General features: G+C 43.0%; 1 protein-coding gene across 10 annotated transcripts in view; it reads left to right on the top strand.

Annotated features, from left to right (window-relative positions):
• Positions 1–26,171, top strand: part of CSGALNACT1 (chondroitin sulfate N-acetylgalactosaminyltransferase 1) — a 323,001-nt gene that overhangs the window by 101,016 nt on the left and 195,814 nt on the right. The window contains exon 1 of one of the 10 annotated variants that reach the window (XM_081524357.1): positions 13,367–13,454. The exons of the other annotated variants lie outside the window; for them this stretch is intronic. The gene's annotated coding sequence lies outside the window, so the exon portion shown is untranslated. Of the gene's footprint in view, positions 1–13,366; positions 13,455–26,171 lie in introns of those variants that run through there. 10 annotated transcript variants of the gene reach the window in all.

Raw genomic sequence — 26,171 nt, 5'->3', positions numbered from 1 at the left:
AATTTGCATTGAGGTACTTTTTAGTTCTGTAATTCCGGTTTCTGATAAGTTTTGATTTGGTAAAGATCAGTATTTTCTTTCTCACTGTCTTTAGTTGAGGGGTCTAAGGATGTCATTAAAGTGTATTTTTCCTGGGTAGGAAGTGAATATATATTAATTATGGGAAACGTAGAAAGTGCAGAGGTATATAATGAATAAAATATTAGCCACCTGTAATCTCACTTTCTCTTGACCATTTGGGATTTTTTCCCCCCAGTCTTCGTGTGTGTGTGTGTGTGTGTTGGGGGATTTTTTTCCCCCCAGTCTTCGTGTGTGTGTGTGTTGGTGGGGGAGTTTCCCCCCAGTCTTCGTGTGTGTGTGTGTTGGTGGGGGAGTTTCCCCCCAGTCTTCGTGTGTGTGTGTGTTGGGGTTTTTTTTTCCCCCCCAGTCTTCGTGTGTGTGTGTGTTGGTGGGGGGGTTTCCCCCCAGTCTTCGTGTGTGTGTGTGTTGGGGTTTTTTTTTTTCCCCCAGTCTTCGTGTGTGTGTGTGTTGGTGGGGGGTTTCCCCCCAGTCTTCGTGTGTGTGTGTGTTGGGGTTTTTTTTTTCCCCCCAGTCTTCGTGTGTGTGTGTGTTGGTGGGGGGGTTTCCCCCCGTCTTTGTGTGTGTGTGTGTTGGTGGGGGGGTTTCCCCCCAGTCTTCGTGTGTGTGTGTGTTGGTGGGGGGGTTTCCCCCCAGTCTTCGTGTGTGTGTGTGTTGGTGGGGGGGTTTCCCCCCAGTCTTCATGTGTGTGTGTGTTGGGGTTTTTTTTTTTCCCCCAGTCTTCGTGTGTGTGTGTGTTGGTGGGGGGTTTCCCCCCAGTCTTCGTGTGTGTGTGTGTTGGTGGGGGGGTTTCCCCCCGTCTTTGTGTGTGTGTGTGTTGGTGGGGGGGTTTCCCCCCAGTCTTCGTGTGTGTGTGTGTTGGTGGGGGGGTTTCCCCCCAGTCTTCGTGTGTGTGTGTGTGTGTTGGTGGGGGGTTTCCCCCCAGTCTTCATGTGTGTGTGTGTTGGGGTTTTTTTTTTTCCCCCAGTCTTCGTGTGTGTGTGTGTTGGTGGGGGGGTTTCCCCCCAGTCTTCGTGTGTGTGTGTGTTGGGGTTTTTTTTTCCCCCCAGTCTTCGTGTGTGTGTGTGTTGGTGGGGGGTTTCCCCCCAGTCTTCGTGTGTGTGTGTGTTGGTGGGGGGGTTTCCCCCAGTCTTTGTGTGTGTGTGTGTTGGTGGGGGGGTTTCCCCCCAGTCTTCGTGTGTGTGTGTGTTGGTGGGGGGGTTTCCCACCAGTCTTCGTGTGTGTGTGTGTTGGGGGTTTTTTTTTCCCCCCAGTCTTCGTGTGTGTGTGTGTTGGGGTTTTTTTTTTCCCCCCAGTCTTCGTGTGTGTGTGTGTGTGTTGGTGGGGGGTTTCCCCCCAGTCTTCGTGTGTGTATGTGTTGGTGGGGGGTTTCCCCCCAGTCTTCGTGTGTGTGTGTGTTGGTGGGGGATTTCCCCCCAGTCTTCGTGTGTGTGTGTGTTGGGGTTTTTTTTTTCCCCCCAGTCTTCGTGTGTGTGTGTGTTGGGGTTTTTTTTTTCCCCCCAGTCTTCGTGTGTGTGTGTGTGTGTGTGTGTGTTGGTGGGGGGGGTTTCCCCCCAGTCTTCGTGTGTGTGTGTGTTGGGGGGGTTCTTTGTGGTTTGTGTGGAAGTGGTGTGACTATGTGTCTGTGTATTTTATCAGATCCGAGATCACACCACATGCACAGTTTTGTATTCTCCTTTCTCATTTAACATAGATAGATTCTCTATCATTAAAACTCTTTATGAGAACAATTTTAATGGCAACTTAATATTTCATGGTATGTATATGTCATCACTTACTAGCCATTCCCCAGTGGCAGGCATCGAAATTGTTTCCAGTTTTATGAATAATGCTCTCAATAATACATCTGCTTTGTCCTTGTCTGGATCTATGATTGTTTCATTTAGATTGATTTTTTTTGAAGTGAAATTAATAGATCAAAGACTATGATCACTTTATTTTTTCCTCTTTTTTATTTTTTAAATTGTGAAAATGTGATAATGCATTTATAGGAGGTTTGGAAAATGCAGAATGAAGTTACATGTAGTTCCACTAAATATTACTACTGTTTTTTTAAGTAGGGATAAATTAAGATTTTTAGTTGGAGTTTCAGTATCAAACTCTCAAAAGTTAATAGAATGAATAGACAGAGAAGTAGAAGGACATAGTAGGCCTGAAAAGCACTATGAACCAATTCAACATAATTAAGGTTTATACAATTTTCACACAAGAGTTGGATAAAAATTCTATTCAAGTTCCATAGACTATAAACCGGGAGACACTAGACTGTATCCAGGAACGTAAGACCATGTGCAAAAATTTCATGGTCTAAAGGTATTGAAATCATACAAGAGTCTGTTCTCCTATCACTGTGGAATTATGTTAGAAATCAATATCAAAAGATATCTGAAAATAACCTACACATTTTTCAAGTGCAATGTGACACTTACCAAGATAGATCTTTGACTTAGCCATTGAAAGCCTCAGTAAAGTTAGAAGCCTGAAAACCAGAAGGTGATTGCAGAGAAGAAAGCATTTAAATGAGAAATCAATATCAAACTGAGAAATTAGTATCAAAGATACTTTAACAATTCCATGTGTGTGTGATCACTTTAAAGGTATGTGATACATAAGTTGAAAGATACATAATGCTGGCCAAATTATTTCCCAGTTAGCATGTGTAAGTTATTATATATGGAATGGATAAACAACAGGATCCTACTGTATAACCCAGGGAACTATATTCAGTACCCTGTGATAGAGCATGATGGGAAAGAATATAAAAGTGAATGCATGTAAATATGTGTATAACTGAATCACTCTGCTGTACAGCAGAAATTAACACAACATTGCAAATCAACTACACTTCGATAAAAAAAAAATCAAACACTAAAATAAATAAAGTTTTCCAGAGTGAATTTCTATGCAGTCAGCAGTGGGAAGGGGGAGCTAGAATTCATAGCCCCTTCAGGCATCATGTGCTGACCTGGCTGATGTGAGAAGCAAAAACTCATGGTATTTATTTGCCTTTGTTTGATTGCCAGTGAAGTTAAACATTTTTATCTGTATATTAACTTTCAGTTCAGTTCAGTTCAGTCGCTCAGTTGTGTCCGACTCTGCAGCCCCAAGGACTGCAGCAGGCCAGGCCTCCCTGTCCATCACCAACTCCTGGAGCTTACTCAAACTCACGTCTATCCAGTTGGTGATGCCATCCAATCATCTCATCCTCTGTCATCCCCTTCTCCTCCTGCCTTCAATCTTTCCCAGCATCAGGGTCTTTTCAAATGAGTCATATTATTTAATACGCGGTAAAAAATGCTCTACTTTTTAAGCTGTTGAAGTATAATATATTCCTAACAGTTTATAGTGTAAGTAGGTAGGTGTTAGTCACTCGGTCGTGCCTGACTCTTTGTGACCCCATGGACTGCAGCCCACCAGGCTCCAATGTCCATGAGATTTTCCAGGCAAGGATACTGGAGTGGATTGCCGCTTCCTTCTCCAGGGGATCTTCCCAACCCAGGGATTGAACCCCGGTCTCCTGAACTGCAGTCAGATTCTTTACCGACTGAGCTACAAGGGAAGTCCTAACAGTTTATAAGGCATCTTTATAAAATAAGGTTATCGATTCTTTCTCTATAATAGTTTTGAAAGTATTTTCCTAATTAGTTGCTGCCTTTTATTAATATTTTTTGATGTTCGTGTGTATGTGTGCTAAGTTGCTTCAGTCATGTCCGACTTGTTGCGACCCTATGCCCTGTAGCCCGCCAGGCTCCTCTGTCCTTGGGGCTTCTCCAGGCAAGAATACTGGAGTGAGTTGCCTTGCCCTCCTTCAGGGGATCTTCCCAACCCAGGGATCAAACCTGAGTCTCTTATGTCTCGTGCATTGGCAGGCGGGTTCTTTACCCTAGCGCCACTTGGGAAGACCTTTTGATGTTTAGGTGTGTTTAATTTGCTAATTTTTATTTATAATGTTAATTCACTCTAAGTGTATAATCTTTAGAATATATCATTACTATGTAAAAATAAATTTACTAATTTTAATTTTTAAGAAGTCAATTTTATCTTTTATGGATATGTGACTTCTGTCACAGTTTTAAAAAGTCTTTCCCTACAGAAAGGAAATAATATACTTAGCTATTTTTTTTATAGCTCCTTGAATGGAATTTTTAAACTTTGTGAGTTACTTGGAATTAATTTTGGAGTATATCTTTCTAACTTGATTTCCTCCTGTAGATAATCAGTTGACCCAGCAATTATTTGTTGAATCAGCCATTGAATCCACCACAGAGTTTTGTCATCACTTCATCATGTATTCCTGTTTTGTGTATCTTAGAGTCTGTTCCTGTGATATTTTGTTTTACTGATTTGCTTCTGATTTAGCCTAAAATTATATTTAAAAAATATTTTTTTGAAATCTAGTTGATTTGCAGTCTTGTGTTAATTTCTGCTGTACAGCAAAGTGACTCAGTTATTCATATATACACATTTTCTTCCCTACTCTTTTCTGTTGTGAGTTATCCCAGGATACTGAGTATACGCCCCTGTGCTGTGCAGTAGGATCTTGTTTCTCCATTCTCTGTGCAACAGTTTGCATCTGCTAACCCCAACTTCCCGTTCCGTCCCTCCCTTACTCACCCGCCCGCTAGGCAACCCCAGGTCTGTTCTCTCTGTCTGTGAGTCTCTTTCTGCTTTGTAGATAAGTTCATTTGTGCCATATTTTACATTCTTCCTGGAAGTGATAACATATGGTATTTGTTTTTGTCTGACTTGCTTGACTTGGTATGATCATCTCTAGGTCCATCCATGTTGCTGCAAATGGCATTATTTCATTCATTTTTTCTGACTGAGTAATAGTCCGTTGTATATGTGTATATACCACATCTTTATCCATTCATCTGTTGATGGACATTTAAATTACTTCCATGTCCTGGGTACCGTGATTAATACAGCTATGAACTATAGAGGTGCATGTACCTTTTTGAATTATAGTTTTGTCGAGATATATACCCAGGAGTGGGATTGCAGGATCATATGGCAACTCTATTTTTGGTCTAAAATTATACTTTTAATTATTGTAGATCTATAGTATGTTTTATTATTTGAGAGGTTGTATTTCTCCTTCTTATAGTGATTTGCCAGAACTTTCTTATTTTAACCTTTTAACTTTAAAAATATAAGTCAAAGAATCACTCTGCCAAAATCTTTATCCTCTATCTCCCTTGACCTCTCTACTCCCACCCTCAAGCAAAAACAGACAAAATGGAAACCAAAAGGAGACACAGACAGCTCTGGGATTTGTAATTGCAATTGTGTAGAACCAAGAAAATGCTTTTAGGCAGAACTGAGCTCATTTAGTGACTATCTGGAAAGGCGCTTTCCCTTTGAACAAAAGCTTCTTAGTTTTCTGTGCTTTGCTTAATCTACAATTTTGTCCTGTCAGAGGTAGTTACCCTGTGTCTCGGTCTGAGCTCCAAAGATGGTCTGAGTCTGTGACTACAGCCTGATAATGGCCAACAGTGGCCAAAGGCTGCTCATCCACGGCTCTCAAACTGGCATGGTTTTTACACTTTTATAAGCTTGTAAAAATCAAGCAAAGAAGGGTATATATGACAGAGACCCTTTGTGGCCCACAAGGCTCAAAATATTTACTGTTTAGAGCTTTACAGATAAAGTTTGATGAAGGCATCTGCAGCGAAACACTGGCACGCAGACAGCCCTGTGAAGGGCTTTTGTTTGCTTGTTTAAGGCATTTAAGTTGATCTTATGTAAGGAGATGGGTGAACGACTACAGGTTTTGTTTCGTTCTTCCTTTGTTTTCTCCCTACATTTCAAAATGTTTTCATATGCTTTCTTTTTTATTTTTAAACTTTTAATTTTATATTGGAGTATAATTGATTAACCACGTTGTGGTAGTATCAGGTGGACAACTGAGAGACTCAGCCATACATATCCATGCATCCGTTCTTCCACCAGCTCCCTTCCCATCCAGTCTGCCACGTCTACATATACAGTTCTATACAGCAGAACCAACTGTTATACGGTAGGACCTTGTTGGTTATCCATTTCAGATACAGCAGTGTTTACTTGTCAGTCCCAAACCTCCCAACTATCCCTTCCCCCAGTCCTTCCCTTCTGGCAACCATAAGTTCTCTCCCTAAGTTTGTGAGTCTGTTTCTGTTTTGTAAATAAGTTCATTTGTAGTACTTCTTTTTAGATTCTGCATATAAGGGATCCAGGCTTCCCTGATGGCCCCATGGCAAAGAATCCGCCTGCCAATGCAGGAGGCACTAATTCGATCCCTGGGTTGGGAAGATCCCCTGGAGAAGGACCTTGCAACCCACTCCAGTATTCTTGTGTGGGAAATCCTATGGACAGAGGAGCCTGGTGGGCTGCAGTCCATGGGGTTGCAAAGAATCAGGCATGACTTAGCGACTAACCAACAACAACAACATATAAGGGATGTCATACAGTATTTCTCCTTCTCTGACTTACTTCACTTAGTATGACAATCTCTAGATCCATCCATGTTGCTGCAAATGGCATTATTTCATTCTTTTTGATGACTGAGTACTATTCCATTGTAGGTATGTACCACATCCTCTTCGTCCATTCTTCTGTTGGTGGACATTTAGGTTGCTTCCATTTGTTGTCTTGGCTATGGTAAACGGTGCTGCAACAAACACAAAGTGTTTTCATACACTTTACACTTTAAAAAGTGCCTTGGGACTTCTCTGGTGGTCCAGTGCTGAGGACACGGGTTCAGTCCTTGGTTGGGGAACTTAAGATTCCGCATGCCATGTGTGTGGCCAAAAAATAAAAAGAAAACTTTTTTTTAAAGTGCCTTGAGTGTTGCGAATTCTTTTAAAGAACTTCTTTTGGAAGGCTCAATCTGCTTATAAGAACATCCCATTTTTATACCCTGTGTTCCGAAGCAGGGCTGTTGAGGTCAGCCACTGCCCACACGGGAGTATCTGAGGTGCTCCAGGCAGACTCCCAGGCCTGCCCCGTGCTCCAAACCCCAGCAGCAGTGCTGTTTCATAGACCTCTCCTTAACTAGAGTAGGGCCTTTCATTAACCTGATGTGATCTGGTTTATTTATCCAATTAACTTCCATCTACAACTGACCCTCCATCTCCATGGGCTCCGCATCTGAGGGTTCAATCACTGCAGATTGTAAATATTTGAGACAGGAGCATCCAAGGAATTTCCAGAAAGCAAAACTTGAATTTGCTGTGTGCCAGCAACTATTTACATAGCATTTACATCAAACTTACAACTATTTACATAGCATTTACGTTGTATTAGATATTAGAAGTAGAAGTAGAATATCTGGACGTATTGTAAAGCAAAGGAGAATGTGCATAGGTTTTAAGCAAATACTGCAGCAATTTACATAAGGGACTTGAGCAATCCTGGATCCCAGAACTGATCCCCTGCAGATATTGAAGGATGACATACTGGAGACAGCTCAGACTGCCCTGGGCACGGGACTGGTTCAGGTGGGTGTGTAGCCCTGCGGAGGCTGCGGGAGTCCTGAAGGAGCCTGAAGACTTTACAGGGTCTTGAGGATGAGAGATGGTTGGCAGGAGACAGACGGGGTCTGCAGGTCACTGTCAGTGGGAACACGGGTAGATTCCATGTCCCAAGAGACCTGGAAACCCCGAGGAAAGAAAAGCAAGACAGCAAAATAATACCAGTTCTGCCTGGTGTTCCAGAAGTTTCCATCATTGGTGAAGAAAGGCTGGAGAGGATCAGTGAGACCCGGTTTCGTGTCTGAGCAGCCTGAGCCTCACAGCTGGGACCAAGTGTAGGGCTTGCCTCCCATGTCTTGGAAAATGTGATCGTTCAGGCATTGAGTCCAGCCTTTTGGATAATCTGAAAGGAAAAACAACCAAAGTTTAAGTCTTAAGCTCCTAAGCGTACTTTTTGAAATATAGAAGGTGTTTGCTAGATGTTTCATAATCATTTCTTTTTTCCCTCCAAATGTAGCGTTGTTCAAGAGGAGTGTAAGGCCCTGCTGAATTTGGTTAATAGAATTTACAGCAGGCAAGTCAGGCAAAGACCAGATTTCATGGAAAAATTTCTAAAGCAAGGTTGTTGGGAATTTAAATTAGATTTGAGTGTGGCTGATCGCTCCTGGAAAATACAGTCGTGGCTCACTAAATTAGAATTTAAAAATTCTGCCGGGATCTGCCTGCGGTTAACAGTGTTGTTTGCTGATGCTGTGGGGGACCGATTTTGAGTTTTCATCCCAAGTATATGCATTTTCCAGATGTAATCATTGTCCCCACATAAATGAAAACATGACTGTATCTGGAGCTCAGAGCTCTTACTTTGAGAACATGCCCCCCGGCAATTGGGTATTCAGTCAGGAATGCTCAACCCTATCCCTGGTGTAATTTTCAAGTTAATTGCTCATAGTCTCACTTTACTAAAGTGTCTCCTATCTTTCCTAATAATGCATTAACTGATTCATCAGGTCTTTAAATCTTTAGGAAATACTCTTTACTAGAAGCTTATGGCAAAAATTTCATTATGCTATCACAAGTCTCAAAATAATACTCTTTTGTATATGAATGAAGCTGTTGTTTTTAACATGCAGTGCTGCATGACTTTAAGTTATGTGTAATGAACATAACTGATTTTGTTTTAATTGTAATTTGTTAACTTCTATACATAGCATTAAAAATTTGAAGTTGGAAAAACACACCCAAAACTCCAAGGAGTCTTTGGAGAAGTTCCCTCTCAAGAAAAGTATAGTTTTAAGAATCGAGGAGACAAAAAAAAAAAAAGATTAAAATATTGGGAGATTTGTCAGGATCTGTCCATTCAGCTCACATATTTCGTAAAATGAGCTGTGTGTCTGGCAGGTGCTGTTGGATGTGACGTGAGATGGTGATGTAATAAGTTGTTTGTTCACTACAACACCCTTGATGGAAGTCAGAGCTCTGTCCTTGCAGACCGTGTAGACCAGGCGCGTTGACGTTTAGTGCCCTCATCAGCACGCAGGAGGGCTCGGTGAGTCTCATGAAGGGGAGGGGAGGGGTCAAGACCTTGGAAGTGTCCTCGGTGGTCTCTCTGATCCCTCAGATCCTTGCCAGGGCAGGAATTCACTCCTCTGCAGGTCACTAGGACATATACCCGAAGAGTTGTGCATAATATAATCAAAGAATTGTACATGTACATAATCATGAAGAGTTGCACCTAAACTCCCTCAGAAAGGGGTTTCTAGACAATCTTTAAAGATGTGCACATTTCTTGGGGGTATATTCCACTCCCAGCAGAGTGCCTGGCACGTGGTACTCTGCAAACATTTGTAGAGAGAATAAGTGGACTGTAGAGTAGGTGTCTTGAGACTGAATCTGGGGTCTCCCTTTTCACCCGTGCAGGTCTATAGGTGGGAGCCGTCCTTTGTTGGTTGGTGACTGTACAAGGCATTGTGTTAAGAACTTCCTCTGCCGTTGCGTTTGATCGTCACAAGAAGGGGCATGAGGAAGGCTTAAGCTGCGATCTGTGAGGTGGTGCGGTCTTAGGTGACTCGGTGGTCTCAGCCCAGGGCTGGGTACCAGAGAGGCCACACAGCATTGTGTGTGCGTGGGCTCCTCACTGTCCACACCTGGACGCCACAAGCCTACCTCTGCTCACACTTGATTTGTCAGAGCTGATCATGTGGCGCCGTCCAGGTGCAGGGGGTGGAGAAGTGTGCCTTCTGTGCACTGGGAAGAGGGGGAAGACTGGAAACTGATGTATCACGACAGTGGCTCCCATAGGCCCATTGTACAGATGGTAAAATGGAGTGCAGAGGGGATGGGTTACGGTCCAAGGTTATATCGCTGGAATGTGGCGGAACAAGGCCTGGGACTGAGATGTGTTTGTCTCCAAAGCCCATACTCTTAACCACAGATGCAACACCGCCTTTCTTAGGGAGATGGATTTTCTTCCTCGGAAAACTTGACCTTAATGAGGGGCTGAATAATAAAAGTACTGGATTGGGGGCTAGGTGCCTGGTTTCTGGGACTGCTTCTCTCACCAATTCTCTTTGCCACTTGTCTGGGTGACTTCCTCCCATGGGCATAACAGCTGCTAGGATGGTGACAAAGTGCTTTGTGTGCTGCCCCTGGAGAGGTGTGAGGATGTGATGCTGTTGTTGCTGACGCTGCCGCCTGCACTGCTCTTGCGTGGGCTTTGCACATGTAACAGCTTCATGATTCCTACAAGGAAACTTTTTAAACAAGCTTGGTACATTTAGTTGTTTCCATTGTATGAAAATATATCTTACAAAATAAATTTAAAGGTTTCAGGCATTTCATTAGACTGAAGTGATGCCAAGTTGCAACTAAAATTATAAACTCGCAGCTTTTATTCCCCCTTCCTCCCGTTTTTTTACTGTATCAATTTTTGAAAAACTATTCTGTTTAAAGAATTGTTTCATTGAAGGAAAATTGTTTTACAGTGTTGTGTGAATTTCTGCTGCACAACAAAGTGACTCGGTTATTGTCGTTCAGTCACTCAGTCATGTCCGACTCTTTGAGACCCCATGGACGGTAACACACCAGGCTTCCCTGTCCTTCACCATCTTGCAGACTTTGATCAAACTCATGTGCATTGTCCGTGATGCCATCCAACCATCTTGTCCTCAGTCTCGTCCTTCTCAGTTATATGTGTATGTCTGGTGGTTTATTTGGAAAAGGCAATGGTAACCCACTCCAGTACTCTTGCCTGGAAAATCCCATGGATGGAGGAGCCTGGTGGGCTGCAGTCTATGGGGTCGTGAAGAGTTGGACATGACTGAGCGACTTTACTTTCACTTTTCACTTTCATGCATTGGAGAAGGAAATGGCATCCCACTCCAGTATTCTTGCCTGGAGAATCCCAGGGACAGGGGAGCCTGGTGGGCTGCCGTCTATGGGGTCGCATAGAGTTGGACACGACTGAAGCGACTTAACAGCAGCATGGTGGTTTATTTGCTAAGTCGTGTCTGACTCTTGCGACCCCATGAACTGTAGCCTGCCAGGCTCCTCTGTCCATGGGATTCTCCAGGCGAGAATACTGAAGTGGGTTGCCATTTCCTTCTCCAGGGGATCTTCCCGACCCAGGAATCGAACCCGGGTCTCCTGCATTGCAGGCAGATTCTTTACTGACTGATCTGTGAGTGGAATATATGTGTATGTGTGTATATATATATACACACATACACATATATATTCTTTTTCATATTCTTTTCCATTATGTTTTATCCCAGGATACTGAATATAGTTCCCTCTGCTGTACAGGAGGACCTTATTGTTTCAAGAACTATTCTTTTAACAGCGAATGTTCCAAAGAACACTTGTAGATAATACAAATGGCTATGTCCCTGTAACTCCAGGAAGCTGTAATACTTTGCCATCTGTCGATGGTGAATGGAGGGGGTCAGAGTGGTTGTGTGTTGTCTGTGGCCTAATTAGGAAAAGCAGCCCTATTCCTTTGTGGGAGTGGAGGAGAGGGAAACTTTTTTTTTGTCAAGTGTTAAATCACTGACGTGGCTTCCTGTTGCCTACACTTGGCGTGATTGTAGTTTTCCACACTTGCTTGCATCGTGGGGAACTCCTGAGCTCATTGCTTTATGTACATCTCTCCTCTTGACCCCACACACCCGATCCCAGCTCATCCTGGAAAGTGGAGCCCCCGGGGACCCCGATTGTAGGTCACATCCCTTCAGATGTGACATCATGGATTTTTACAGTCCTCTGACTTCTTCCTGGCAGTGGCTAAAACTGCAGTGAATAATCAGAGTAGAAAAGAAAAAGCTTTCTGTGGAAATTTGGGAGCAGAATTCCCATTAATTAAAATAAATACCCAGCATATTTTTCTCAGAGCCCTTCATATAGACATGTTTGGCCTTCATTGTTTAAATATAACCCTGCTAACCCAAGGGCAAGTTATCTGTGCCCCCTCCTCTCCCGTTTGGACATAAAGCCTGTGATTGTTGATTGTTCTGGTTGGATCATTTGAAAATGAGATTTCAGTTTAGTAGAATATTTCCATTTCAGGGTAACAGGCCTTTTTAATTTTGTACTTTTATAAGAGCTAGGAAAACATTTACATTTGCTCCCGGTTTTCCCTTTGCAGAGTCCTGAATAGACAAGGTGGATTCATTAGAGAATACATCATGAAATGTTGCATCTCTTTATTGGTGACTCATGAAAGTTCAGGGAAAGAGTACAAAAGTAGGCATTTATAGTATGAAACAGCCTTTGTCAAATTATGTATGTGGTGGTTTTAGCTGACCTTGAAAGTTACATAACGCTCTGTATGTGCTTTTATACCCCCACGTGGTCTATAAAGGTGATGATAATGCATCGGCATTACAAAATACCTTCGTGAACGCCCAGCTCAGCTCTTTCCCTGGGTCTCTCAGCCAGGGGAGAGAGATCACTGCGCCCACCCCCCCATCCCTGTTCTTTTCTGTCCACTTACATAATCACTTCTTGCAGAGATCTCCTTAGACTGTTTAAATTCCAGGTGAATCAGTCTTTTGTGCATTTAGATTTCATTCAATCATAATACATTTCAAGTACCCCTTTCCCTTTTATTATTCTTTTTTTTTTCTATTATTGCCTTTCAGTTCCTCCAGTTTCTTTTACTTCATTTTGGGATAACATTTTTTTTTTTTTGGCCACGTGGCATGTGGGATCTTAGTTCCTTAATCAGGGATCAGGAATCAAACCTGCGCCCCTTGCATTGGAAGCACAGAGTCTTAACCTCTGGACTGCCAGGGAAGTCCCTAGGAATAGCATTATTGATACTTTTGAGGGTCATCAGTAATTAGAGCAATGAGCCGTGTGAGAGCACAGACCTTACAGGGCGGAGAGAAGAAGGGTAGGTCTGGGGTCAGGTTGAGCTCAGAGACAAGTGGGCATCCTTGGGGCGTGGCTGCCATGCCGGGCAGGTCACGTCATTTCTCCCCTGCAGGTCAGCCTCACCTGTTTTTCGTTTCTCTTCTGCAGTCTTGGTAGGCAGCACTGGGGCAGGGCCTGGCCAAGGTGCCCCCCTGAGGAACTGACGTTGGAGCTGAGGCCTGAAGGGTGGAGGGGCCCAGCGATGCTGAGAGGTGGGGAGGGAATTTCAGGCACAGAGAACAGTTCAGCACAGGTTAGACGTTACTAGAGAGAACTCTTCCTCAGTGCCTGCTCTCAAGGTACTGAGAATTTAGGCTGGTTGTCAAGCCGGTAAGCTTGCTTCACTGCTACTTCCTGCCTTTCTGAAACTGATCCTTCCTGTAACCCCCAACCTCCGGCTGCTGTTAAACTAGGTGTGTCTTCAGCTTGCACTTGGGCTCCAGATTACCTTGAAGAACCTGTTTAACTGATGCCTTGGGCCAGCCTCAGCTAATGTCTGCAAGAGACACCAATCTGGTATGTTTGTTAACAAATAGCCACACAAAAAAGGGTCAGGTCGAAGCTGAATCTGGCCTCTGTACCCCTACACTAAATTAAATTTAAGACAGAGAGTTTTGGGTGAAGTAGAAAAGACCCTGATGCTGGGAAAAACTGAAGGTGGGAGGAGAAGGGGACAACTGAGGATGAGACGGTTGGATGGCATCACTGACTCAATGGACATGAGTTTGAGTAAACTCCGGGAGTTGGTGGTGGACAGGGAGGCCTGGCGTGCTGCAGTCCATGGGGTCTCAAAGAGTCGGACACGACTGAGCGACTGAACTGAACTGAACTGAAGAAAAGAATAGCTTTATTGCTATGCCAGGCAAAGGGGGGAAACGGTGGGCTAATGTCCTCAAAGCCGTGTGTCCCAGTGTGGAGGCGCTAATGAGTTTCATAGCAGTGGTTCGAAGAGGGCGTGGTCAGCTCGTGGACATTCTTCTGATGGGTCGGTGGGGAGTTAAGTGGGAGTCAGCATCATCAACCTTCGCTTCTAACTGGTCTGGAATCTGTGTGCTTGTGGGCGGCACCCCACTCCCACCTGGACGGGCTTTCCATGTCTGCAAAACAGCTCAAAGATACTCTCGTGTGTACTGATGGGGAAGCAAGACCCTGCCCCAAGACTGCATGATTGTTTCTCTTGACTGTTTGTTTCTCCCTGGTTTTGTGCTTGAATCTGACCAGTTGGAGCTCAGGGAAGGTCATGGAGGCTGAATGAAGGTTATTTCCTAAAATCAAAGAAATGAGGGACACAGAGAAGCTTTGTGCCTAGGACCCCACAGGGCCCTCGTCAGTATCAGTGTTAATGTAGACTAGATGCTCATCCAGTGAGCGTAATTCTTAGGTTGTGATTTTCTCTGTCAGATGCAAATGATATTCAGACGTCAGCCCTGCAACAGAAGTTGACAAGCTGATTCCTAGTTATTTGCTCTCCTTTTTATTATCTTTTTAAAACTTTAGCCTCAGTTTTACAATTTAGCTCAGCCCTGAAGGGAAGCTGCTTAATATATGTGCCAAACGCTTTAGACTTAATTTGCATGGTATATTATTAACGGAGTCTGTAGGCTTATTTGCCCATGTATGCATGTGACCACATAACCATTCTGCTAACATTAAGTTTTAAATGTTTTCATTTAAAATATCAGCCTTTGAGGGGAATATCCAAGACTTAGCCGAAGAGAAAATTAGGCTTATGACATTATCATACAAAAAAGAGAGCATTATCATAAAATGGAAAGAAAAATAGTAAAATAAAAATCTTGCCAACTGCATATGGTAAATAAAAAAGAATGATTGTGGCTATTACTAAATATTAAAATCACCAACTCTAACTTGCAAGAATTAAGGTTTTTCATGGAAAAGAATAAGATGATTTGGTTGCATATGAACTCAGGAAGAGAGCCTTTAAGGCAGAACAATTTTCTTAAGACATTTTAATGAAAACAGATGATGAAATGTAAGTCATTGCTTTCTTTAATGAATGATACATCTGAAACCATTGTCTCAAGGACTCTGATTCGCCTATGAAAGTATCCATATCCAAGTGGTATAAAATGATGCATTAAGTAATCAAGGTAAAAAAACTTCATAAAACCTCTGAGAGGAAGTACTCTTATGCTATTCTTGTCGAATAGAGAATTCTAGAAGGATGTTACAAAGATCTGTCTAAAGTTGAGGAAAGGACTGTTGGTTATGCATATATGGTCCCGATGAACCTCAATTATCATGAACACTGATTTTGGCCAGACAGGTTATGTTGTGCAGGTGTATTAAAAATAGCAAACCAGTGTGTCTTTATGGACCTGTTAATACTTTTCAGATTCAAAAAAACATAGAACATAAAAAAAGTCAGCCATTTTCTATAAAGTGGCCCCAGTATTGTGCAAAACTGGTGCTTATTTCAGAGGCATTTTCTCTGGGGTTCTGGCATTTCTTATACATCCTTCCTGGGAATAATATCATGAAATTTGAGAAATTGTGTGACAGGCCTTCTAAACTGGTTGAACGAACAGGGGAGTGAAAAGATGAGGAGGAAAGTGGAGAGATTCTGATGCCTCACAGCTGCTCCCTTCTGCCCATCCCTTATTTATTTGTTTTTATTTATTTGGCTGCACTGGCCCTTCGTGGGGGCATGCGGGTTCTGTAGTTGTAATATGAAGGATCTTCTTCCCTAACCAGGGATCGAACCTGGGCCCCCTGGGCTGGGAGTGTGGAGTCTTAGCCACTGGACCACCAGGGCAGTCCCCTTTCTGCCCATCCTTTAATGAAGTGACTCCAATAAGCCACGGACATGGAGCTGATCTCAGAGGAGATGGGGGCAGTGGGGAAGGAGGCGATCCCCCTGGTGCTCTGGACAAGGCTCAGCACCAGGGAGGTGGGCAGGGAGGCAGCCTGGTTCATCGCAGGCCTGTGACTCTTAACGTGCCATGGCTTTGTGCGGGCATCACTAACAGGGAGGAGGCTCAGACAAGGGCACAGGCTCAGGCCCAGGTGTCCTGGGGAGAGGACAGGGGGACCCCCTTCTCCCTCCCCTCCTCATGTTCTGCTTTGCCCTGAGAGCCGACCCCTCGGAACAGGGCTGTGCCATGAAACACAGAGTCAACAGGTCTTATTTGTTACTGAAAGCAGAGGAACACGGCAACTTAATTGACACACAGTTATTTAGACATTAGTTGTACTGAGCGCAGCTGAGGGCTTCCCTGATGGCTCAATTGGTAAAGAATCCTCCTGCAATGCAGCAGACAGGGGTTCGATCCCTGAGTCGGGAAGATCCCCTGGAGAAGGAAATGGCAACCCACTCCAGTGTCCTTGTCTGGGAAATCCCATGGACAGGGGAGCCTGGTGGGCTATAGTCCATGGGGTCGCAAGGGTTGGACACGTCTTAGCGACTAAACTACCCCACCACCAAAGCAGCTGAGGACTTCCAGGGAGGGAGTTCTGACCCAGCTGATGTCTGACTACCGCTACAGAACTTGAGGTGTTTTCACCATTTCATTAACTTGTGTTCTCACTTGTGTATGACAATGGTTTTAGTCAACTCAGGCTCCCATACAAAACACCATAAACTGGGAGGCTTCAACAAGCAAACATTTATGTTCTCACAGTTCTGCTGGCTAGGGGGTCCACGTGCCAGCACGTGGGTTTCCAGCAGGGACACTCTACCTGGCTTGTACTTCTGCCTTCCTGCTGTGTCTTCACATAGGTGGGTGAGGGAGAGACAGAACAGACAGACAGACACACACTCACACTCCAGGCTTTTTGGTGTCTCTTCTTACAAAGGCAAGAATCCCATTATTTAGACTCCACGCTCATGACCTACCTCCTAACCCTAAGGAGGTCCTTTCCAAAGGCCCCATCTCCAAATACCATTACACTGGGGTTGGGGTGTCAACATATGAATTTTAAAGTGAAAGTGAAGTCGCTCAGTCGTGTCTGACTCTGTGTGACCCCATGGACTGTAGCCCACCAGGCTCCTCCATCCATGGGATTCTCCAGGCAAGAGTACTGGAGTGGGTTGCCATTTCCTTCTCCACTTTATATGTATAAAAGTAATATATTTTTAAGATTAACGAAGATGACATAAAATAGCCTCCGTGTATTTTAATTTTAAGGTAAAATGAGTTTCCCAGTTTATTTTGGGTTTATTAAATATCAAAGAAACAAAAAACAGACTCACACATCCCTGGAGGCCCCCGCCCTCCCCCCCATGAATTCTGATCGCAGACCTTCATCTGGGTGGTGTTGCTGGAGGGCGTTTTCTTGCCAAAGTGTGGGTCCAGGAGCAGGGCACTGACTGTGGGCCTGGACAGGATCTGACCCTTAGGGAGGGCTCATTGTAGCAAGACTTACCCAGAGGAGCTTTGAATGCTGTGAAAGTTAATCCAGACAGCAGGGTTTGAACCATTATCTGACTCCTGAACCCATTTTTAACAAGGTATGTGTGCTAGCTTCCTTTTTCAAAACAGTTTTTAAAATGTTTATTATTTTAAAAATTTATTTAGCTGCACTGGGTCTTAGTTATGGCCTGTGGGATCTGTTTCCCTGATCAGAGATTGAACCTGGGCCCCGATGCATTGGGAGCACAGAATCTCAGCCGTTGGACCACCAGGGAGTGCCAGCTGTCTTTTTTCTGTTGATGGCTAATTTTGTTTTTATTTCCCCCCAGCTTTATTGAGATGTAATTGACATACAACACTGTGAAAGTTTAAGGTGTACAACATTTGATTTGATGTATTTATATATGGCAAAATGATTGTTACCATAGTATTAGCAACAACTCTGTTGTGTTACATAATTGCTATTTCTTTTTTTGTGGTGAGAATATTAAATATCTATTCTCTTTGCAGTGCTCAAATATATGACACAGTATTACCTGTAATCATCATGCTGTGCCTCAGATGTCTAGAACTTGTTAATCTTATAATCTTAGATATATCACATCTTATTTATCCATTCATCTGTTAATGGACGCTTAGATTGTTTTCATATCTTAGGTATTATGAGTAATATTGCAAGGAATATGGGATTGCAGATAGCTCTATAAGGTCTTGATTTTTAACTCTCTTGGGTAAATACCTAGAAGTGGGATTGCTGGATCATATGGTAATTCTGATTTTACTTTTTTGAGGAATTGCCAGAGTGGCTTTCATAACGGCTATACCAACTTGCATTCCCACCAGTGGTGCATTAGGGTTCCCTTTTCTCCACATCCTCCCAACATTTGTTATTTGTGTTCTTTTTGATGATAGCCATTCTCACTGGTGTGAGGTAATACCTCATTGTGGTTTCAGTTTGCATTACCCTGATGATTAGTGAATTCAAGCACCTTTTCATGTAATTATTGGCCTTTTGAATGTCTTCTTTGGAAAATCAGTTCTTCCGCTGACTTTTAAATTGGATTGTTTGTTTTTTGCTGTTGAGTTGTATGAGTTCTTTATATATTTTGAATATTAAGCCCTTATCAGATAAAAAAAAAGTGAAAGTGAAGTCGCTCAGTCGTGTCTGACTCTTTGCGACCCCATGGACTCTAACCTACCAGGCTCCTCCGTCCATAGAATTTTCCAGGCAATAGTACTGGAGTGGGTTCCATTTCCTTCTCCAGAGGATCTTCCTGACCCAGGGATCAAACCCAGGTCTCCTGCATTGCAGGCAGATGCTTTACCATCTGAGCCACCAGGGAAGCCTCTTATAAGATATATGATTTGCAAATATTTTCTCCCGTACAGTAGTTTGCTTTTTCATTTTGTTGATATGCAGAAGCTTTTTAGTTTGACGTAATCCTACTTTCTTTTTTAAATTTGGCTGCAGGACATGTGAGATCTCAATTCCCCAACCAGGGATTGAACGCATCCCCCCTGCATTGGAAGATCCAAGTCCTAACCATTGGACCACTGGACAAGTCCCTATTCCCACTTACTTGTTTTTGCTTTTATTGCTTGCGCGTTTGGTGACATGTCCAGGAAATCACTGCCAAGACCAATGCCAAGTGGCTTTTCCTTCTGTGTTTTCTTCTAGAAGTTTTATATCTTAATATCTTGTGTCTTGTGGTATAAGATTTATATCTGATATCTTGTGGTTTTATATCTCAAATTTAAGTCTGTAATCCATTCCAAGTTCATTTTTGGGAGTGGTTCCCATTCTTCCACTTGTTGTTATCCAGGTTTCCCACTACCATTTATTGAAGAGACTATCCTTTCCACATTGTATATACTTGGTATCTTGTCAAGTATTAGTTGACCATATATGCATAGATTTATTCCTGGGCTCTCAATTCTGTTCCATTGGTCTCTGTGTCTCTTTTTATGCCAGTATCATACTGTGTTGATTCTACAGCTTTGTAGTACAGTTTGAAATCAGAAAGTGTGGTCCAACTTTGTTCTACTTTGCCATAATTGCTTTGACCATTTGGAGGTCTTTTGTGCCTCCATACAGATTTTAGGGTAGTTTTTATATTTCCATGAAAAATATTATTGGAATTTTGATAGGAATTGCTTTGAATCTGTACCTGGTTTGGGGTAATAGGAATATTTTAACAATATTAATTCTTCCAATCCATGAACATGGACTATCTTTCCACTTGTTTGTATCTTTTTCAATTGCTTTCATCAAAGTCTTATAGTTTTCAATGTACAGATCTTTCACCTCTTTGGATAAATTTATTACCAAGTATTTTATTGTTTCTGATACTACTGTCAATGGGCTTGTTTTCTTTATTTCTTTTTCAGGTGTTTTATTGTTAGTATATAAAATCACAACTGTTTCCTATATTTTGATTCTGTAACCTGCAATTTTACTGATTTAGCTGATTACTTCCAGCAATTTCTTCAAGGATTTTTAAAATATAAAATCATGTTATCTGCAAACAAAGACACTTCTACTTCTTGCTTTCATTTCTTTTTCTTACATGATTGCTATGGCTAGGGCTTCCAGTACTAGGCTGAATAGGAGTGGTGTCAGTGGACACCCTTTTCTTGTTTCTGTTATTACAGGGAAAGCTTTCACCATTAAGTATAATGCTGGCTGTGGGTTTATCGTATATGGCCTTTATGTATGTTCTTTCTGTACTCAGTTTGTTAGGAGTTTTACCATGAAAGCATGTTGTATTTTTGTCAAATGCTTTTTCTCCATCTATTGAGATGAATCTGTAATTTTTATCTTTCATTCTGTTAATATGGTGTATCACATTGGTTGTCTTGTGTATGCGGAACCATCCTTGCATCCCAGTAAATAAATCCCACCTGATCATGTAGTGTATTAGTTTTGGAAGAATGCCACAAAAAATTACCACAAGCTGGGTGGCTTAAAACAACAGAAATGTGTTGTCTCACAAATCTGGAGGTCAGACATGTGAAATCTGTGCATCTGAAAGCATGGGCAGGACCATACTTCCTTTGAAGCCTGTAGGGAACAGTTCTACTTTCCTCTTCCTGGCCCTGGCTGTGGGTTTTAATTCTTGGCCTTTCTTGGCTTGCAGCTGCAACTCCCACTCTCTCTAATATCTGTCTCCATCATCGTGTTCTCTCCCTGTGTCTTCACATCATCTTATAAGGACTCCAGCCATATTGGATTAGGGACCACCCTGTCCCATTGACCAGTTGATTCCAATGAGATGGCCTCATTGCATCTGAAAATACCCTGGTTCCAAACAAGTCACACTTTGATGTTCTGGGTGTTGGGACTTCAGCGTATCTTTTGTTGTTGTTGTCATGTGTGTGTGCTTAGTTTGCTGTTGAGAGGGACACAATTCAACCTGTAACGGTATGCTAGAAAATTATCCATCTTTGGTGTGGATGAGAGTACTATGTTTATCAAGCTGTGGGTGAAAAAGGAAAGCAGCGAATTACCAAAATCCTCTAGTTATTTGTACTACATTAAACATCTGTACCTCTTGTCCTGGAGGCTTCCCAACATGATTAGTGAGGGTGTGTGGTTGACCTGGCAAAGACACCTTCAATTCAGCGTGATAATCAGTATCCTCTGAGTCAAAAGTCCCTCTCTGGAAATTTTAAAATAAGTTAGAGGATAAGGGGGTGACAGGAGATGAGATGGTTGGATGGCATCACCGACTCAATGGACATGAGTTTGAGCAAGCCTAGCGTGCTGCAGTCCATGGGGTCGCAAAGAGTCAGACATGAGTTAGTGACTTAACAACAGCAAGCCCCCAAACTCCCTTTAAAAAAGCTTTCAGCAGAATGTGTAGTCACTCTGGTTAGGTTGACAGCAAAATAATGGGGAGAATTTTCTTAGCATTACCAAAGTGTGGGTGTTTCAGTTTTTTGCTTTGAAGGATCTTACACTAGGGGATGCTGCTTTATAAAATACGGGGATACCTCGCCTCAATTCTTGTAGGTAGCCAGAGGTCAAACACAGAAGTATTTGAATGTATCCTCCAAAAATGTATCCTCAAGAATGCAAAGGAAAGGTATTCCAAATGTTAGGTTTATTCCTGGCAAATTCTTTTTTGATGCTTCTCTTGAATGTTTTGCCATTTGGTTTGGGAAAGTGTTCAGGCATCTTTGCCACCTCATTATGGACTGTTTCCAAGGCTTTTGAGGAGCTGCCATAAACAGCAGATCCAGAGCTGAGGATAAAGCAGTTGTTTCATATGGGTTATATCATGCCGGCTAAGAATGGGAACGTTAAATGGGCTGTTAAAAAATTTAAGATGCTTGCCAATAATTTTTCAAGGTAGATGTGTTATATGACTTTTGATTATGTTAAGTTTCATATAGCAAGTTCACATCGATGCAAAAAAGAACATGAAATTGAATGACTTCTTTCAAGAATTATTTGCACTTTATTGCCTGAATCTTTGTTGAGTTAATGAACCTCAAAACCATTGTATCAACATGCAGGTGTGAAATGCTGCTTCGACATAAATATAGTAAGAGAATGTCTTTATGAAAATTCAAGCCATGGCAGGTGTAATAATAGTGAAACCTTTCTTCCCATTATTCTGGTGCTCTAGTTTCCATAAAAAGTGCTAGAGAACATCTGGACAAGCTATAGAAGAAGGAAAAAGCCCAGCCCTCCCTCCCCTCCCCGCTGTTCAAGTTTTAGTGCCTTAGAAATGGTACAAAGCAATTTAGGAGTGCGCAGTGTTTAAATCTGAGAACGTTGTCAAAGCAAATCCAGGAACGTCAGAGAAAATGCCTCTACGTGGCCAGGGGTCACAGAAGACAGTTTTTTTTTTAATCTCTCAACTTCAGGTGTCCAACTGCCTTTGAAAGTTTATAGTTTAGCATATTAGTGATGATGGGACAAATTTTGATTTGTTTTCTTCAAGCTCAGTGTATTTCAGGTTCCAAATCATATCAACCTTGCCGTCAGCAATGGGAATGAATTGTTTTAAAGATAATTTTTTCCTCTCTCAACAGAGCCTTCTTTTGTGATTGGAATTTCTGAGAATGACCATTCAGAGCTGATTCCTGGCAGTTTATTATGCAATTTATCAGAAGTTGCTTTTTACTTTAGGGAGTTGAACAATGTACTTTTAAAAATATATATACTTGGGTTAAAGCGACACTAAGATATCACTCCAGACGACTGGAATGGGTGAATCTAAAACACTGACAGCACCAAGTGCTGGCGAGGACTGTGGAACAACAGGAACTCTGATTTGTTGCTGGTGGGGGTGCAAAATGGTACAGCTGCTTTGGAAGACAGTTTGCAGTTTCAACAAAGCTGAGCATATTTTCACCGCACAATCCAGCAATCATGCTCCTAAGTATTCTTCTAATCAATTGAAAACTAGGTCCATACAGAGCCATGAATGCAAGCATTTGCAGTATAGCACTTTTATTCGTAATGGCTCCAGATGGGGACAAACCCCAAAGTCCTTCAGCAGTAAATGGATAAACCATGGTACATCCACATCATGGAATATCACTCAGTGATGAAACTGATGGGCACACACATCCTTATCCACGTGCCATAGCCTGGTGCTTAATCTCACAGTGTGAACTGCAGTTCGTAATAATGTACCAACAGTAGTTGACCAGTTATAACAAACACATCACACTAGTACAAGTTGTAAACCTTGAGTGTGTGCAGAGAGGGAGTTTGGGGGCATGGTCTGTACTTTCCGATCTATTCTGCAAACCTAAAACTGGTCTTAAGAAAGTGAAAGAAAGTGTTAGTCACTCAGTTGTGTCTGACTCTTTGCAACCCCGTGGACTGTAGCCCACCAGCCTCCTCTGTCCATGAAATTCTCCAGGCAAGAACACTGGAGTGGATAGCCATCCCTCCTCCAGGGAATCTTCCCAATCTAGGTATTGAACGTGCGTCTCTTACACTGCAGACAAATTCTTAACCGTCTGAGCCACCAGGGAAGCCCTGGTCTTAAAAAAGTCTATTAAAAAAATCTCTCAAGTTGTGAAAAGACGTAGAGAAAACTTAAATGCACATGGCTAAATGGAAGAAGCCAGTCTGAAAAAGCTGCGTACTGTGTGATTCCAACTTTATGACATTCAGCAAAAAGTAAAACTCTAGAGGCAGTGAAAAGATGAGTGATTTGGGTGCAGTGAATTGCACTCTACCTACCGGTGCAGGGGACACATTCGATCAGATTCGATCGAATTCGATCCCTGGTCTGGGAAGATCCCACATGCTGCGTAGCATCTAAGCCCATGTACCACGACTGCTGAGCCCGAGCTTTAGGGCCTGAGAGCTACAACCACTGAGGCCTGCATGCCCTGGAGCCAGTGGCCACAGCCAGAGAAGCCAGTGCAAGGAGAAGCCCAAGCACCATGGCTCGAGAAAGCCCGCGCAGAGTAATGAAGACCCAGTGCGGTCAAAAATAAACAAATAATAAAGATCCGTGGTTGCCAGGAGTTGGGAGGGGGAGGAATGAACAGGCAGAGCGCGCGGGACTTTTAGGGCAGTGACACTATTCTGTGTGATCTTGTGATGCTGGGTACTTGTCTGCATTTGGCAGAAACGATAGGCTGAGTCACCAAGAGCGAACCTTAATGAAAAGTGTGTTAGTGCATTACTGACCGGGGGATTTTTTGCAGTAACTGACGCTGTGGCTGGCGATTTGTTATGTAAGTGAAAATTGAAATATCTCTGGTCAATAATATTCGGGTGACAAAAGATGTATCAATAAGTCTATCGTCAATAACGTATAATTAAGTATCTGTATTAGTTCATCAGTTGTAATGAACATTCCAAAGGAAGGAAAGATGTGAGTAATAGGGGAACTCCCGTGGGGTGGTTGGGAGTTCCTGGAGACTGTACTTTCAGCTCAGTTTCTCTGTACACTTAAAACTTCTCCAAAAATTCACCTATTAATTTAAAAAATTAGCAAAAAGTGAAAGGAAATTCAAATTTCAATCTCCATAAATGAAATTCTCTTGGGGCACACACACATACATACACATCCGGGACACTTTCGTGGGTGTCTCTTCCGACCTGGTAATTGTGGCTGCATCACTGTCCACACGGGCCAGATGGGCGGAGTCCTGCCAGGGGCATTTGCTCTGTGCTGAGCACTGGTTCTGTTATGAAATCTTCAGGGAGTTCCCTCCTCACCTGTCCTGGAGTCGCTTCCCAGCCACCTACCCGAGTGGGCAGCCCAGGTTCTTATCTGTCGAATGAGGGTCATTGTTCTTCCCCTTTCTCTTTTAAGTTTCTTCTAATTCGACTGGTTACCTCCACAGGGAGGTTGTTGAGAGAGTGATAATCAGAAATGTGGGTTAACTTACGGGATGAATGAGGTCCCACAAAAACAGAGATCGGGGGAGGTGGAGCTGATGTCAAACTGGGTTAGCCGCACGGCGATGAATGGAAGTTTTTGCAACTGGAAAGGAACATCATTGATTTTTTTTTTTAAATGCCAGCAGGCAGAGGACGCATCAAGCCCTTACATCTTTGAACTTAGCAGAGTGTGTCGTGTCGGGGGAAGTCTGGGCTTGAAGGCTGGAACTTCACACGTCCACCCTGGCCCCCGAGGGACTTGGCTTGGAGCTCAGCCCCTCTGCAGCTCGGTTTCTTTGTCTGTAAAATGGACCAGCTGACCCAGTCAGATAATGCGCTGCACGCCCTCCACCGGCCGGTGCAGCCCTGGAGGGTGGGGAGGGGTACTCACCACACAGGTTTAATTTTGAGTCGAATCAACTGCCAGTTTCATTCATTCTTCTAGTTCCTCTGACTGGCACTCCTTTGACAAAGCTCCTTCCGTCTCTCTGGGTCCTCCTCAGGCTTTAGAAACACGTGGATCAAAAGGGACCCCATGTCCTCCTAGGGACACGTACAGAGTGGCCAGGGATGACCACCCCCCGGTCTTTTCTCTGGTGGTCATGGTTCTCTCTTTTGTGTCCTTTTTCTTTTCTTTCCATATTATTAACTCCTGCTCTGACATTTTCTTTGACTTGCTGGTTTGTTTTTTTTTTTAATACTACTTATTGGCTAAGACTCTGGGGCTGGTCATCCTGGATTTACCAACATCCGTGCCCAAATCGCTTCGCTTTTCTGAAACTCAGTTTCCTCATCTATAAAATGTGATGAACACAGTGTCTACTGTAAAGATTTGAGTATTCAATATGTGGATAACCATAAAGTTCTCAGAACAGTACGGCTACCTAGAGAGTACTCAACAAATGATCAGCTGCTTTAATTTTTAAAGTATGTTTAGTTATTTATTTGCCTGTGTCGGGTCTTAGTTGCAGCCTGTGGGATCTTTACTTGCAGCATGCTAACTCTCCGCTGTGATCTGACCAGAGATTGAACCCAGGTCCCTGCACTGGGAGTGTGGAGTCTTAGCCACTGGACCACCAGGGAAGTCCTGATATCAGCTGTCTTTAAACTTTTTACTTGGAAATCATTTAGACTCACAAGAAGTTGAAGAAACAGTAGAGAAAATTCTCCTGAAACCATTGCAGCTTCATCTAATGATGGCATCTTCCGTGAGGACAGTGCTTCATGAAACCCAGGAAACTGCCCTTGGTACAACACTATTAAGCACAGACCTTATTGGATTTCACTCTTTTTCATGCCATCTTTTGTGTGTTTGTGTGTGTGTGTGTACAGTTCTATGAAATTTCAGGACACACCTTCCTGCAACCACCACCCCAGTAGGATGCAGGGTTGTTCTGTTTGTACAAAGGCTCTCCCGTCACGGTCACCCCCTCCCTCCACCCTCCCCTGGCCACCGTGGGTCTGTTCTCCATGACTCTTGGCGAATGTCGTGCAAGGGGA

The sequence above is a fragment of the Giraffa tippelskirchi genome, chromosome 8 (genome assembly GCF_054371585.1).
Source record: "Giraffa tippelskirchi isolate mGirTip1 chromosome 8, T2T-mGirTip1v1.2.pri, whole genome shotgun sequence".
NCBI classification, from domain to species: domain Eukaryota; kingdom Metazoa; phylum Chordata; class Mammalia; order Artiodactyla; family Giraffidae; genus Giraffa; species Giraffa tippelskirchi.
This window is presented reverse-complemented; position numbering and strand designations above follow the sequence as displayed.